The sequence below is a fragment of the Tenebrio molitor genome, chromosome 7 (assembly GCF_963966145.1).
Source record: "Tenebrio molitor chromosome 7, icTenMoli1.1, whole genome shotgun sequence".
Taxonomy (NCBI): Eukaryota; Metazoa; Arthropoda; class Insecta; order Coleoptera; family Tenebrionidae; genus Tenebrio; species Tenebrio molitor.
The window spans coordinates 5,266,722-5,284,713 of NC_091052.1; the positions used below are offsets into that span (position 1 = coordinate 5,266,722).

A 17,992-nucleotide genomic window follows, 5' to 3' on the forward strand; every position below is an offset into this window, starting at 1 on the left:
TGCGCCGTGTTTGGTTTACCACGCTTAAGGCCAGTGCTCTTTCGTCTATAGAAGCACGTGGATCTGAGTGCTTTGCCCGGATTGCGCGTCTCACACTAACCTTCCTCAACTGCATAGAAGTTTAATAACGCTTTATCGATTTTAACTCTATGTGGTTCGATATATTTACGAGCTTTCGGTTTTGAATAACGACACGTGACATTGTGACGGTGAGCTTTTTCGACGTGGTGGATTTTCAATGTTGTTTGTATCTGTTTTGTGTTGTTGAACTTTCCACGATATGGTCCGATACATTTGATTCCTGCAGTCCTTTAGGTAGGTTCCCGAACACTCAATTAAATGTCACTCGAAAACATGTTTTTCTTAACGAAACAAATTACAAAAAATATACGCTCATATTTCAAGCTGTTTTCACTACAAACGTCACCGATTTATTCGCCTTTCCTAAATCATCAAACTTATTTTACACATCAAAAATCTCTAAATGACTTCTGCGGTTGGTCGACCGGATGACATTTGTTAGAATATGTTTGTTAGAATATGGAACTGTTGATTCCGGCATGTGTCAAATTTGGTTCGAGTTAATGAACACAAAATGTTGAAAGGTCCATTTAACAAACAAAAACAACTTCCTTCTCTGGGTGTGTTGAAGAAGACTTTTTGCGGGACTCAAATATATACAGAATGAATCACAAAAGAATTACTTTAGGTGTGTACACTGTGATACTAATCTTTATAACACACAAATAAATAAAAATTGATAAAACAAAATTGTCTGTATTTTTTTAGTTTATAAAAAAAAACATATTTCTGAAATGAGTAAATACCATTTGATATTTTTATTTTTTAATGAATCCAAGACAGCTTTTATTAAGACAATTTTATAAATGATCAACGAAGTTCATGACAATGTATAACTGGTTGCGTTTCAATTTTTGTAAGGCCCATTATTACTCGTGAATAACGCTGTATAGTCGTTTGCCATCCAGTTGCTTTTAGAGCATTTTTCTAGTTTTTCGGAAGCATAAGATGCTTAAAGGCTCTGTGTTAAAACTCTTTAAAAAAGACAAGATTAAGGTGTGTTTGTTTTCTCACAACATGGACATTAATCCTTATAATATTTACGATGACCAGTCCGAAACGATGCAATTACTTTTTATCAACTTCTAATACAAGACTTAACTGCAAGAAACACACTGTAACGCGTGCAATTTAATATTGTTTTCTCGAGTTTTCCCATTTCAAAGCAAGTTTGAACCTTTCTGAGAGGCAGTCAGTGGTGCGTTTGATTTATTTTCCCTAGAAAGAGCGGACAGGTTGCTAGTTTGTTTTTTCTGACGTTGGAACATCTTGCGAATTTTTTTTTGTCTCAATTGAATCTCCCTTTAAAAAAAGAGAGGAAACCAACACAAAACCACGCCTTGTCTGTGGTTTTCTAGTTAATGGAACAATGTATTTCAATAATCTAATGTTGCCAATGACACAACTGACGCCGATTGTCTGAACAAGCTTTATATTAGATTTTTTGATCTAGCTTGAAGTAGCAGATTAATGTTGGCATCGCTTGGTGAAATAAATCTAGTCCGACAGTGGAGTCCTGATGAAATAATTGATATACGCCTTACCTGTATTGTACCATCTATCAAGTAAAGTCCATAGGTGAGTCACTGCTAAATTAATTGAATTCTGTTTAATTAAGTATCTTAATTAAACTTCCGACAGATGACCTAAGATCATGTCGGGCCGGCAATGGAATTATTGTTCGGTCGGTCGTGCGTATGTAGATATAATCCAATTAAGTTTTTCTGTTGGTGAAGTTCTTAGCATTTTTATCCAAAACTTCCAATACCCATGCGGCATTCGCTAGGAACGATATGTGCACACACACCTCTCAAAGAAACCGTCTCACGCGCGTACTCTATAATTTTATCTTTGTGTAATTAGCCGTGAAGTTATCTGCTTGTATGGTTCAAGATACACCGGTGGGTTTCACGAACCACCTGTGTGAATGTGTTAGGTGCAGATGAAGCATGGCGGATCACCAATGCGCTCGCGTTAATCACTGTTATGCAACGAGGTGGGCTAGGCTGCTTCTTGGCGAAAATGCGATCCAGTTAAGCATGTCGATACCTCTTTCTTCAATCGAACACAGATAATAAAGTTTAATCCTTAAACATGCGTAAAAACTTGTTTATTTTAAACGTATGATTAACTGTTTTATAATTTTAATTCACTTTCTGTTGGTCACTTCTGTTGTGCAAGATGTTGAAAATTAAAATGTTCAGCTATGCTGGGGTTCGTGATTGTTACACAAAAAAAAAATCAAATTTCATGTGCTTTATTGCCAACTATTCTCGCTCCCGTACTTAACAACGATTTAATTTTATGGCTAGTAATCATACTTGTAATACCCTTTTTTGTAGCCGTCACTCTGGATCATGTACCATGTTCGTTTTAGCATAAAGGCTTCAGAACACGCAATACAGCAAAATGCCAATCCTTACAATGTGATGGCCACCATTATCGAGTATTAGGTTAATTAAATCGAGACCTGAAGCATAGGAAACAACAGGTTTTAGTACCTCTGGTAACGATACTTAATTTCCACCGACACTAATTCCAGTACAGCTTCGCTTGAAACTACCTATCGATAAATTTTCGCATGCCTTTGGTTGGCTAGCAGGGATTCACCTTTGGTTATGTATAATGTTTCCATCTAATAATTATTATTATCATTACTCCGTTTTAACGACCACTTTTATTTTCAATTTATTATTGGCGGTTCTTTTTATGACGTTGTAAACCCCAATAGATAGTAGCAAAATGCATTGATAATTAACATTGCACATCCTAACAGTTTACTCATTGCAGGTGGGTGTTGTTGTGAACACACCGCAGGGTAAACTAAATTTGCTAATTTTTAATTTTTATAATAAACATCTATAGCCGAAACTTTATAAATGTAGATTGGGGACTTGTTGTTAAGTTGGCACTACCAGGAAAAGTAACTAGGTGCGCTTATAACGTACGTGGAATTTATGACAGATTTCTCACTAACGTATGCTCAATCATAAGTTTGAAGCGACTTTGAGTTTGACAATCCACATCTAAAACGTTTTTACTATACGATCTTTTCATATGAATCGGTTGCTGGTTGTTGAATCAATATTATATTTTTTTAATAGCAAAGTGAATTTCTCTTTAAAAATGTTTCGTCCACAACGAAAAAAAATGGTATTTCTGGATTCCATTGCAATCTGCAATTACTTTTCTGGAATGCAGCGGTCACATAAAGTAATATCTCTTGTGCATAGTAATTAAAGTTAACTACTAACTTGCGTCTAATAACTTGAGTGATATCTTACAAAAATATGTAATTTTCAAATAGGGTATAAATTATTTAATTAATTGCTTCAAATTAACAGTTGTTACTATAATTAGTCTTGTTAAAACTGTATAGAGTATTTGTGATTGTCGTTATATCCAACTTCTTTTGCATACACATACTTATTTAATTCTCGAGTATCTTGTTGTCATCTTGGATTATTATATTTAATAATCGATTAAATCAACATGATCAGATCATAAACGGATTAATTAATTTATCATGAGTTAAAAAGATGAAATCTCCTTCACAACAGATTAATTTAATGTTTAAATATGCATTTATAATATTTAATTCCGCATAGTTGAATGTTTTTTCAAAAAAAGTTTCTTCACATTATTTTTAAAGATAATATTTTTTCATCGTATAAGATCTACGTTTTAAAACTCGTCGTAGTAATTATTTTTGACATTAGATACAGCGACAAAATGATAGGAGTAATATATCACATAGAGTAAAATGTGATATTATGCCGCATAATTAAAAAAGAAAGTGATTTATCGCTTTAGATAAGCAGAAATATGTGTAAAGAATTTGTAAATGAAGAAAATTTTCCTTTCACTTGACTTGATACCCAGACACAAAAAAAATGGATAGTAAGAAAAATTGGAAATAAAAAACTAGTTCCCAATGAAATAAAACCGTTAAGAACTGTGTTAGTATTAGAGAATGATGTTTCTTTCATTGATGAAAAACGATTGATGGAGTCCGAGAAATCTTTGGGTTGTGTGATGCTTCGAATAGAAATCATTGTAATTTTGTTTGATGCTGGCGTCACTAGTCTTTATCGTGGTTGATAATTTTTGTCGCATCTTGTGGTCAAGGTGCAGCTCAGCTGCTCCCAGTCCTGGACTCCTGCTACTTTTGCAACGGATGCATTCTGGCCCGTCCCCCGATGCACCCAGATATGTTGGGCGCGGCTAGATGAGATCACCGCGGTCTGTGAGATCCTTCTATCGAAGAGCTGCACATGCAGCAGGTAGGCAGGCGAGCTTACGGCGATGCCTCTGAATATAATGAGTAATTGTGCAGGTGATGGCGGCCCCGCACGGCCTGCACAATGCACGCCAATGCGGCCAATGACCGGACACAGCTTTGCAGGATTCCCTCGACCTCGTCGCCATCCAGACTCACTTCTTATTCCGTTTCTTGCGCTACCGACAACCACGCTCCGGTAGGTCGTCCTGCAGGTCTACCGTCCGTCCGCCGTTGATGACAGCTTGATGGAATTGCACGAAAAAAACCATACCCACGTCTTGTCTATCAATAGTAACTTTCGGGAAAAAAGGTATCTCGTGGAGATTCTGTGTGCAAATGGACGAGGCGTTTCGAATCTGTCAAGAGGGGTATTTTTCTGCGTTTCAACTGCATTCCCATGTCAACTTCAACAATTCAGAAGACATTGCACAATCGATACCTGCTTGGGGGACTCGAATTGAACGGAAAGCATTTTTCAGCAGATTTCCTGATAGGAATGGATTAATCCTCGATGCTATTTATCTGTCCATTATGTCGCCAGAAGTCATCGCGAAGCTATACGTTTTAACACCTGAGAAAATCTTGGGTGCGAAGAATGGATAATGACTACCCTGGAGCTTCCAACAACATAAAAAAATCAAACCGCATAACCATAGTTAAATGCGACACTAGCGGATGCAATAGTATTACATAAAGATTAACAACTCTATCGAATGTGATTAATTTCAACTGAATGAAGATATATTACCAATGTTTTTGTAATTGTCTTGGTCTCTTAGATATTGTTTCCAGGACCAGGTCATTGAAAATCAACATACTATCCATGAAAGTTTGGCAATCACATAATTGTGTTTGTCTCGCATGCTGTAATAAATTATCCAGTTGAAAGAGTTTTTGAAGATTAATTAAGAAGATTATTAAAAGATCGCTCCATAATTACCTATTCTTCTCGATTTTTATTCGTTTTTCTTTTTTGCCATTCTTCTCTTGTGCAATTAGTGCCCATGCAATGAGTTAATCGATGTAAAATGATGATTCATTTGTAAAGAGGCGTTTTATGTAGTCTAATCAGTGCCATCGCTCGGAAAGGTATCATTTTCGAACCTTAATATGTTTCGTTACCTTTAAAATCCTCTTTTAAAGTCGGCGTGCAGATTTTGTGACTTTTAAACGACCGGAACTGGTCGCTGTTAAGCGATAAAAGGAACAATACCCAGTGGCCTGTAAATTATATCCGACCAGCTCCTGCGATAGAATTTTTTCTGCTTTTTCAAAGTACCGTAATAAAATTCATTATGTTGACATTTATTGCCTTTAAATTATTATCAATTACAAACACTTTAGTTACTTTGCATTTTTTGGGGAAGTAATGTGCACTTTTTCTCTGTAAATAACACTAAATGTAATTTATTTGTATACTTGTTCACCTCCACTGGTACAGCGTTGATTTATGCGAAAACAGCTACGGGAGAAGGTCTTGGCTACGTGTTGATTTTGCGAAATTCCATGGTCGATTATTTATTATTAATTACTGCAGTACGAGATACTGCAATTAGTACTTTAATTTCGTGTCGGATTTTATTATCTCCTTATTTCTCTTCCGCCGTATGAAAATCGTTCAGAACTTTGCGGTATAAAAATTGCAAATTCTTGTTTTCCTCTCTATACGAAATTACTTTTCCACTAAGGACATTCTTTCAAAAAACGTTGTAGTTTCTCTTACTTTTTGCTGGTGTTTCAGGTTTCTACTTTGTGTCAAAGTAGCCTATTTATAATTTCTCTTCAACGTCTCCCTACTTCCCCTTTTCATTTCAGATTATTATTCAACACCTGTTTTGATAAATTTAATTACGAGACGGGGATAATTAAATGTTGTTGATTTTGGGGTAATTGTTTATAACACAGTTAAGATCTTTTTATAAAGGTAAAATCCATTAAACCATTAAACATTTTAGGGTTTAGTTTATGACTGTGTACTCACGGATACAAAAAGTTCTCACCGGTAACCTTAATACTGACCTTATATTTTAGTTTGACCCCAAGAAGACCTCCAAGTGATGAATGTGCAGTGAAAACATTTAAGGTTACCAAACTATCACATTAAATTTAAATTTGCCATACATAAATTATTTCCTCGATAAGGAGCATTTGAATTTTTTGTCCTTAGTAGCTTTACTACCTAATATGAAGTTAATTGCACCTTCTAAAAATGTCTAAAATCTCTGCCGGGCATCATTTTCCGTGTCATTAATTTATTAAAATAACGGCCTCTCGTTCACTTTAATTACATAATGATTGAATAACAGTTATTAAATCAACTTAAAGGGATGATCGTTGTTTACCTTATCAAACATATGAAAAAATATTTTTATTGCTTATTACCTGCGGCATTTTGGTAATTTAAATAAGAGCCGTAGGGAGTTGAGATTTTTTTTTCTGTAGAACCCTTTCCGTCTTATCTACCACTTTCCGCGTACGGTCATGTCAATAAACTTAATTAATGGTGAATGTTTCATTTTTGATTCAGCGAACGCTCTGATGAGCCCCCCTGTATTGGCAATGCTCTTTCTCCAACGGATCGAAGCTGGTGCGGTGTGGCGTAAACTAGGGAGACGTTGACCTCTCAACGTCACTGGCCGACCTACTGTCGTCACTGATACCGCCACCCCTTATCGGTCACGGCCTCAACATTATTTTCGTTACGGTTACGGTGTGTTCTCCACCCATGCGAGCATCAGGTAGTGTTTTGCTGGTTGCGGCGCCACAGGCGAATCGAATTTTTTTGCGAGGCAAAATTCAGGTCTCGTCCGTTTTGTAATCTTGTTTCTGGTGGCACAAATTTCCTTTCAATCGGGCATCGCTAATGTGGTAAAATGAGCAGGTATACACTGTCTCAAATTGACGGTTGGGGAATGCAAATGAATTGACATGTTGCAACGAGTGCAATCAGATTCGATCTGTCGGCTTCCAACCGAGATTTAAAAAATGTCTAATGAGGTTCTGCCGTCGAAGATTATAGCTTTTAGTACAGGTTACAAAAACTGGATTTTCTCTCTAAATCTAATAACCATCACGGCAGATGTTGCTTTGGTTTGGAAAATTTCATAAAGGCACGACGTATATTTCACAAGGAATTTTTACGACAATAACGTGTAATTTTTGTAAAATTTTAATAGACGATTTTGTGTAATTTGTAAATATTATTTAGCATTTTTAAATTAATAGTTATTGTCGTAAATATTTATAATAAACTGTAGAATGGGGTCATCAAACGCAGTGGTAAAAAATAGATTTGTTTATAAATTTATCTACCAACCCACGTTAATTTCTTTCTTTTTGAAGAATCTGCTTATATCTCTTCCCACCGCACTGTTTCTTTTCTAAATTTACAAAGAACGATTGCACCACTGTTGTTAAATTTGATGGTTAATTAAAAATAAGCGTTATTGTGATTATGTCAATGTTTAAATTTATCTAAAATTTACAGTTTGTCCAGCTTTAAACATATACAAATTTATCAATTTTTTTATTAAAATGTACTTATCACGTTTATTTGAGGTGCTTTTTTTCAATTTTTAAATTTATCCTGGGAAAATAGATTCGTTTAACGAAATAATTATTTTAATCGCGTTGCAATCAATATTTTTATTTTTAGTTGTTCACCGACCAATAGATATATTTTCCGGTAGAAACATACTTGGGTAAATCAGGGAAGTGGTTAAAGTCCTAGACCGATTAGTTTCAAATAAAAAATATATTGATCATCGATTGAAATAAAAAAATCTATAAATAGATAAATATTAAATTTACTAAATTAAAACCTTTAAGCTAAACCTTCAAAGTGTTCCGTTAAAATAAATAAAATTTGTAGTTTCCGCATAAATGAGATATCTTCTAATAATGCAGTAAATAGTACAGATTTTCTGAATACTACATTTTTAGAGTACATACTTAGTATTAAAAAAATTTGCTTTAATTTTTTTTTCACGAATTTATTGTCATAAAATAGTGTCAAACTAAAAACAATGAAAAACAAACGTATACTATTAAAATACAGCGTGATCAACAATGACTGAGTCTGTTGGCAATGAAACAATTGAAAAATATTGGTATTTTTTTGTTTCGTAATTGGCACTGACCGGATGTTTTAACTTGACAGGACATTTAAAAAAAATTAGGTTATGTCGGTTATGATTATGCTGTTACAAAAATGACCCTTTGATGGTAAACGTCAAATTCGCCTGTCAACTCTGTCAAAGCTGACAACCGGAAATGCATTTAGATTACAGTGGTACCAAAATCATGCAAATTTTCATTGTTACCAACAGATTCAGTCATTCTTAATCACGTTGTAGATAACGACGTACATGTGAAACATTTAATTGGTAAACATCTGGCTCCTTTGACACTTGTTTGAAGAATAACTGTACATTTTAATTGAGTTTAATGGAGATTTAAAAATCAGAATTAATTTTTCTGTTTCATCATTTGCACAAGTAAACGGATGCGTCATTACTGTAACGATTACTAATAGTCTAGAAAAATACAAATCAACAATATTTTAAATGAGATAACATAATATAACTGAATGAAAGTAGATCGAATATCGCAAGCATTTTATGAACACTTATAAATAGAAGTGTACGTCTTAGGGTGAAGAACCGAGTGAAAGTAACAAAAAGGTAACTACCGAGCGCTAACATTTATCCGTTTCGCTGCCAGAGGCCGATGGTTACATTAGAAATTATTATCATTAAGTTTTCAAAACAGTTTTAACTTTGCAGATGAATTGCAATCTTAATAGTTACCTACCTCAAAGCTAACGCTTGTTAGAGCAATAGATAATCAACCACCCGGGTATGCACCACATTTGCGTGTAGGCATTTTCTACCACATATCTGCGGTAATTGCCATTTGAACTGTTGTGGGGGCGACTGCTCACTTTCCCTTTGAAATCTCGATGAGAAAATAATTTTGCAATCGAAATTATCATTATTATTAATCGATAATGTCGGAAAAAATGACAACAAGAGAAGTGACCGGTGCGAAGTTAGCTACAAGTGGAGGTGAGCTGTCATGTTGCATAGAATTCATGAATTGCTTTTGGTGTATTTTATAGTGGGTAATAATGACGTTTGTGCATGTTGAAAGCCGCGACGGATAACTTACACGCTTTAAATTTAAATTCCTCCCGCGCAAATTCAGCTGAATCACGTTTTGGCGATGGTGTAGGATAAAATTGCCTGAAAAAATCTTTCAGTACGAAGAATCTAAAACGAAAACCTAATCTGATTTAAGTGTGGCCGGCGTAAGCTTCACAGGATTGCGACCAAGTTCAACGACCGACGCCGCTGCTTCGACGTTGCAGAAAGTTTGTAGTGAGATTTCCACAACATGCGGAAACTTTCACTTGCATTCTGTTCTACCGACTCGGAAGTGCATTCACTCGTTCGACACCATTGACATCACATTTCCGATCCGACAAGCTACCTACGTAATAACAGTAGAAAAGAAATCGATTACTGAACGAGTATTTCCACAGTGTTGAATTTTGAAAAAAATGATCGTCCCATTTAATTCACTAGGACTGTGGATCACAGTTGCCAAAATGAGTTCGAAGACTCACACTCTTTTGTACGCTGAGTTATTTTTATTTATTTACATTTTTAATAAAGCGCGAAGGTTTTTATGTTTATATTCTATTCGACCATAATAAATGTCACCTAATCTCGCAGCCAAAACCTTAAAGAAGCTTTTCGTTATACTCATTTTATTTTAATCTTTCGCGATTCGCTAATGTTGTTGAACTCGTATTTTACAGGATTAAAGCTTGGATTGTATTCTGTCCGTGGGGGTTCTGTTTTGGAACTTCACAGTTTATACAGCGGTCCAAATAAGAAAATGTGTATTTTCAATAGTGACAATTAAAAAAAGTTCCAGTCATGGTGGGTACAATTTGGCAAGTCATTGAATTTTATAACGGTCTAGAAAGAATGGTAGTGAAATATGCTGATGCGAACTAGGTCGACGAGAGACCTCTAAGGTAATTTTTAGGAACTTACGGTGACCACCAGTTTAATGAAAGTTTGGAACTTTCTTCGTTAAAAAGCACTTTCGCTTCTTCCAGTAAATAGCAGTGCAGCAGCAATTCCGGACTACGCAGTTATTATTTTAAATTTTAGTAATTTTCTAGAAATCCCTTAATTTAACAAACGCTACTGACATAGGTAATTTACATTTAAGGTCTTAAATCTTGAAAATTCCACTAAAATTTAACGTAAAATACGAAGTGTTGTTTGAATTTAAGGTGTCCTGCAGTGTGGTTGGTCTTTGTTGCCCGTTAATGTATTCCGGATTTAATTAAAAATTCCAAGGAAATCACCCACAGTTTTTATTCAAATAATGTTTAGTACCTTTAATAATACATACTTAATGGGTTTATAGTTAATTATTATCAGTCCAGCGCCTACGTGGTAGGATTCAAGGGAAAATGTTTGCATATTTTGGGAGCTCCTTTTTCATAATTTACATTTTTATTACAAGGAAATACACTGTTCAACTTTTGTAGAGTCCTAGCATATGCAGCGAGGCCAACATTGTTGGATTAAGGTTACTCTGTCATAAGTTAAATATAATTAGCAATATTAGCATCATTCGGATGTGTTTACAAAACGACATACATAGTATTTTTTTGCCACCGAAATTCTTGATCTGGTGGTGTATTTGACGAAGAGGAAGAGAGATCGTCTCGAATGAATTTCATAGCAAAATAAGAATACGTGGAGTACCCTTAGGGATATGGTCGTGAATAACCTGCCATACAATAGACGACTGAAAGATAATAATTATCGTCCAAGGACTTTTTTATTAACTCCATAATATAATGGCTACAAATTATTATGTTTTTCATATCTTTGTTTATATCGGTCTGCCCACTGTTAGAAAGTCCATTGACAACACAATTTTATAATTGTCTTATTTAATATATTAATTTATATTTTAACACCAATAAATCCTGCTATAATAGAGCCACAATTAAGCGCAAGAAAACTGTTAAGCAATACGAAGTGGCAGATTTTTCTGTTTATCGGCGAAAGCGAAAGTCTAATAACACTTTACCATACCTTATACTTTCTTCACTTTCTACGCCTAAGTAGGACTGCTTATAATAATAAATAATCATATTGTAAAAATTCCTTTGTACGCAAGTATTTTGTAAGATTTAATTTAGTGTCTGGCTACTTTTTAATCTCCTAAATCATTCATTCAGTTAAATTTAAATAAATAAAGAAAAAGAAGGAAAAGTTTTTAGACAACTTTGAATGGAGAGATTTGGAACTAAATGCTCAGTAATTTAGCATGTATCGCAGGTGCTTAATCACTAAATTAATACTTTAATATGATTAGTCATTTCAACAGCGCAATTATTGAAAACACATTACCTTATAAATGATTGTTGTAATCTAAAAATGATTGACAAAAATGAAAGTTGTTTCATATCTGAAGGCATCTACTTGATCAATATGCTTTTTGTCCGAAATAAAAGTTTGGAATAATCCATTCCAAACTTTTATTTTGTCGAGTGAAGGTTTATTTAAAATTTTTACCAAGTAATTAAAAGAAAGTCTTTCAGTGTGAGTAAATTCTGCTTTATTTCACCACAATCATTGTTGTTTCAGGTGAGCTGATTGTCGAAATCCAGTCTTGTGAAGTGGGTATGGATCGACCAGTTTTAGGTATATTTTGAAAGTTTTTTTAACCACGTTCAGCGTTAACGATAATTATGGTTCAGTCACAAATATGAACGTCGTGGCATTTGAAAATTGAAATTTTTATATTTTAGCTGAAGGTAAGGTTGTCAATTTAATATCGGTTCAGAAATTGCACCACTAGTCCGTTTTCCTTGAACAAACTTCCTGGTTGAGATTGTGATCTATTTTCCCAAAACTCGTTTTTGTTGCGTGTGAGTTCTCTAAGGATCAGTTGAGAACGTTTTTGCTGAATCTGAGCCCTTTTTGCACTGAGATAACACAGCCATACGCAGATACGAACGAAGAAACTTGGGGAAAGTTTGTCGTTGGGTCGAGCATTTCCCTTTTAACAAAACGCGTTCAAAATTTGTGACAAAAGAAGTAATTTCATCGTACAAAAACCGAATCGGCTTCAAAAAATCACGGATTAACGCTTTGTCCATTAATCGAAAGTATCACGAATCGAAAAGCAAAAGTTCCCATGGTTTTGAAGTACATTCAAGTGAAACGTTTTTAATACCGAAAACTAGTGAACTGTAGAAAGAAAAATCTTCAATTATACGGCTCAACAAAAACAACATTTTTCGCGACGTTGTATAAGGTTGCAAATTTGGGTGAGTCAATGTTAGCCGTCGTCTCTGAATCCAGCAGGCTATGGCCATGGCCAGCTGAATTCGATCGCAGTACTTGACAATGAAACACTTCGAATGTGGGTCACCTACTTTCCGACACACTAATACGAACCATTGCGGGTCAATGTTGACGTCGAAATTGCCCAAAATCCAACCGAGAAACCTTTGGATGCCCTATCCTTGCGGAATTTGCTGTTGGGTACCCTCGAACCGTTCCCGACCTTTAGCGCTGTATTTTTAATGGAGACAACGACGCAGCAGGATTATTTCCTGCTGATTTTAAACTGCACGATCCGTTGGAAGTAGATCATTTGTGGCCTATTTCTGATAAAGTTTGTTTTCTGAAGAACTTTTTAGACTTTGTCCGGGCTCGGTATCGGCCAACAATAAAACAGATAACCAGGTGAAGATTACAATGTAATTTTTTTGCGGAGGAGCTAATCTGCATGTTTCGTCAGTAAAACGGGATTAATTTAGGCCGTTGATAAACACGTGCCGAGATGCGATTATGTTTATATTTTCGGTTGTGAGTTAATTATTTCAATAGAGTGAATTAATTTCAAAAGTATTATTGTTCCAGCTTACACAAAGAAAATGCGCATAAGGAACACACTTGCATAAACAATGAGGTGTAACAATCGATAATTGAAATAAAGCCGTTTTTAATGAATCGATCGCTGGATCCCTATAGGCTTATCGTTATTGTATGACCAGTTTATTCTCAATAATTGAATCCGCTGGTACGGGTACGTCTCGTTATCCTTGATGAATATGAATAAGTATGTGGTAGGATGTTATTTTATAAATACATTTCTAAGGACAAACGTGCTGTTTCTGGCCACATTTAACATTTAATAAGGAATTTTACAAGGATAATACTTGCTATTTAGAAGATATCATAACTTGTCGCGTTATATTTACGCGGATCAGGTACACGCAGTACTATTTCCTGCAAATGGTGCTTTCAGGGTCATTTTTGATGTGTGCGTTGTGAATTTTTAACAAAATTGATGTGGCACTTTGGCTAAAACAAACCGTCATCGTCCATAAATTTCCAACAGTCATAACGGTGCGTCGTCGTTTTTATTTTGTCACCTTTCTAGATTTGCAAAAAATATTCTTTAAAATTCCAGACCAATCGTAATTATTACGGTAGACACGGCAAAAAACTGGAAGCACGTGTATATATTTATATGCTCATTATCATAATCCTGTCAACTAAATGTAAATGTCAGTAGAAATGACTTTCTATATTTTTTTTCAAAAATGCACACTTATCGTTCTTGTCCTCACTACTTAGCAATTTCAGTACCGAATCGTAGCGGAAAATATTTTCTACGACCATTTCGACAACAAAATTAGTACGATGATAAAGTATTTTAGGAAAGTTGAATGACTTCTGCTAATCAAAAATTGATATTAGTTCGATGAACTTGGGTTTCCAGCCAAATATACTGAGGAATTGCAAATTTTAACTTAAATTGTGTGTGTTTAAGGAAACTTTTTGTGTTGTGAAATATCAACCGTGGAGTTATAATTATGTAGAAAAAAGGCTCCAGTTCAACTGAGTTTATATAGATATTATGAAAACAAACGCAATGGAATCTGAAATAAACTAAAATTTTATTTCGGTTCTTTAAACAATTTGAAACTTCCGTTCAAATATCATCAATTATTTCAAACTCCTGCTTGCTGGAGTAGAAAATCATGGAAAATGGATGGACTTAATTGACGTGTCAACTTTGTTGCTGAAAAGCTCAAAGTGCTTATGGTAGATTATTTGGCGACTGGGGTCATAAACCTTGCATATTGATTTTAGTTTAAATTACCTTATTACTTCATTAATTTTGAATGCTTCGTGCAAATGTAAATCTTATTAAAAATTCATGACTTTTATACCACACTGCCATGTACGTACGATTTATATTTCCTCTTTTGTAATTATTATTTTAAAGACCTCATTAGTGTTGATTTTACCATTTAAAAAAATATTTTGTCCCAGGTACCAGAAGATCAGAAGTAAACTGTGCTTCACAGTTTTTCTCGATTCTTGTGCAGTTCACCCATTAAATCATTTAAGCTCCAGATTAACCCTGTTACTTTCTCAAAGTTCTCGTAGTTCGTGCGATCTATCTGTATGCGTCAACTTTCTAATTCCTGCTAAGCCCATTCAGTGCCTGCAAGTCTGTGTTTAACTGATCGTCCAAGAGCACGAGCTCCAATTTTGCTCACGATTTTCAATACTTTCGCATAAACGTTAAAAATGTGAAAAATGGCCGAGCACCTCGCTGCAGACCGTTATGACTTGACCAATTACAAAAGTGAAATCAATGGTTTGAATTTCCCCGAGTCCGCCTCGAATTTTTATGCATAAATAATCCTTTTCATTGTTTGTTTTGTATATTGCGTGATGCGTTCACGGAAAGTTTCATCAAACTGCCACAAAATACACCTCTAGCAGATTAAAAATAAATAGGGCAACGACCCAAAATCACAACATTTTTTTACTGTTGCCAAAATTACATCCTCGTCTCACCTCTCACCTGTTACATTTTTGCGTTATTTTTAGTTTTCCACCTCTGAAACGTTTTATTATAAACAGACTTCGGGAAAAAAAGGTTAACGACTCAATACGCCTAAACAAATTACGTAGGGAATTTTTAAATATTGGATAAGCCGTGTAATGAACTTTTTGCCAAAGTCCTGATATAAATGAAAATGTACGTGGCCACAGATTTATTTGGGGTATCTACTTTTCAGAACAGGTAGTCCAAATAATGATAACATAAACTACTGGAAAAAAATTGTAATGCAAATCATTTCTATTAATAAAACTCTTTGTCTCTCGATACTCGATCATTATTATTATCAATAACATTAATGAAATAATAGGCGCGAATAAATCAGACTGATTCATTTTTGACATTTGTAGGAGAGGCTACGAATCTGTTCCTTTGTAAACAAACCAAGTGAATGGAATATGATAATCAATTAAATTCGTAAGCTGATATAATCTAAAAGTATGATTCAATATTTGTTCTTTGTGTTCTTTTGTCTGATTCAATTTTTTTTTGTTAATTCTTTCACTATTAAATGTCTTCACTTGCTAAAATATTTTTTTGTTACTTTCATGGAATTAACCATTTCTGAACAAGATAGCATGGCGGAAGTACGAATTTTATATTTTCGTATTTAGGTATTGTTTATTCATATTTATTTACAAATTTTCGCTTGCACAAAAAATGGTACACCTTGGCGGCGAAATCCTTTACATCCTCGAGATCTGCCTCGGCCGTAAGCGGCCTCGATGACAATTTTTCTCTCGGTACGTTAAAGAACGATCTCGCCGCCTTGATATACAAATAAATATTTTACATACGAAAATATGCTCCAATAAAATGCAAATATGTATTACGAACAAAAAAAAAGTTAGAGACGTGTTTGTGTAAAAACATATGCATGTACCTACCTAGAGTATTTAAACATGATAAATTTTATCTTTCAAGTTTTTTCCGTGTTACTGCAGTATCAACGGCTATATTTTTCATTTATCACCTAAGATAGTTGACTAGGTGATGTAAAGTAGCAGTTCCGTAGAATTATGTATTGAATATCATCTTATTTACTTGCTGAAATATTTATCGATAATGGTAAAATAAAAACTTCAGAGAAATTAAAATACAGAGTGAGCGAAACTCGATATCTCAGCTCTATTCATCGATTTTTTTTCCCAGAAACACGTATATTTTGGCGTATTTAAAAAGAGCTAATTTTTCTAAACAAATTTTCTAAAGAAAAAAATTTGCTCTTTTTCCGTTAAAAAATTATAAGCAAATTTGTAAATATCAAAAATTCGCAATCGTCACGATTTAAACAAAATAGCAAATTTTTTTCTTTACAAAAATTGTTCAGAAAAATTAGCTCGTTTTAAACATGCCAAAATATAGGTATGTTTCTGAGAAAAAAAATTCGATGACGTCATTACTTCAGTTTCCAAATATGGAAAAATTTGCAAATTTGATTTAGAATGGACCTTACTCAATCCCATTTAAGAACCTCTTTTCAGATTTTTTTCTATCGTCTTTCCTTTTCTTTTAATAGAGCTGAGACATCGAGTTTCGCTCACCCTGTACATTGTATGTAGCGTAAAATGCATTCACGTTGTTTTGGCATAATGGGAGGCCGTGGAAATTTTGCATTTAATTTGGTAGTAAAGCTGTCTGTTGAATTAGGTTATGTTTCTCTAAGTTTGAGGTTATAAATAGCGTCAATGTCTAGTGCATTGTTGTCAGCTTCACTAGTTTGCAATAGAACTCAGACATCGCGGGAAATTCAGCAACATGTTTTATTTATTTTGACTTTTTGAAAAATAAGTTTAATGGTCCAAGGATAAGAGAGACTGCGAAAAACTGGGTTAAGTCCTTGTCAATTTCAATCAATATTTTTTTAAATTAGAACATTCAAATCTAGACCCAAGTGTGTGCATTTCGAAGTTGATAAATAGGCAGCCACTGTGAAAGCCCTGGTAATAAGTTTTTTTTACGATTTCATTAGGGTGATTTACGTCCGGATGAAAGAGGGTTCGCGGCGAACACTTTGAAGTGGTGGTTCCAAACGTAACCAACATATATACAGTTACCCCGTTTTATATACGTATAGTCGTTTAGTATCTGCGGTTTTCTATAAAGTTGCGTGGGCGTTACACGCGTCAAGTTCAATGACTCCGTGGCATCGCCATCGATCCACCCCGTCAACCCACAAACCTGGCCAAGCCTTCTTACGTTGTTACTCCAGCTCTCTAACCCATACTTACATTGAGGAAAAATCAAGACCACCGCCCTCGCCATCGCACTCTGGGGACCTCGTAAATCAGACACAATAGCTCCTCTCTATGATGCGATTATACACCAGATACGACATCGATTATTTATTGTTGCAAATCGAGCAAAGACCAGATGCACATGGTGATAAATGTTTATTGAGTCCGTTCCGTGGGGGTTCTATTTTTATTCCTGTGATAAACTTACCACGTAAATAGACTCCTAGACCCGTTAGAAGTAACGACGAGAACAAACTGCACCGAATATTTCTGGACAATGTGGCTTCAGCATTGGTGGTCCAGCGGACCACCAGATATCAAACGACGTCCTGCGAGCTCTTACCAAGAACGCATAGCTTGAAGGAACAGTTTGTTGTTTGAGAGTTGCGATACAATTTCAGAAAAGTTACACCTAGGAAAGGTGGAT

The 17,992-nt window shown here is 34.9% G+C and overlaps 1 protein-coding gene across 1 annotated transcript in view; it reads left to right on the plus strand.

Moving 5' to 3' along the window:
- Positions 1-98: 98 nt before the first annotated feature.
- Eip74EF (Ecdysone-induced protein E74) overlaps positions 99-17,992 on the plus strand; it is a 135,368-nt gene continuing 117,474 nt past the window's right edge. The window contains exon 1 of the mRNA XM_069054588.1: positions 99-315. The gene's annotated coding sequence lies outside the window, so the exon portion shown is untranslated. The remainder of the gene's footprint in view (positions 316-17,992) is intronic.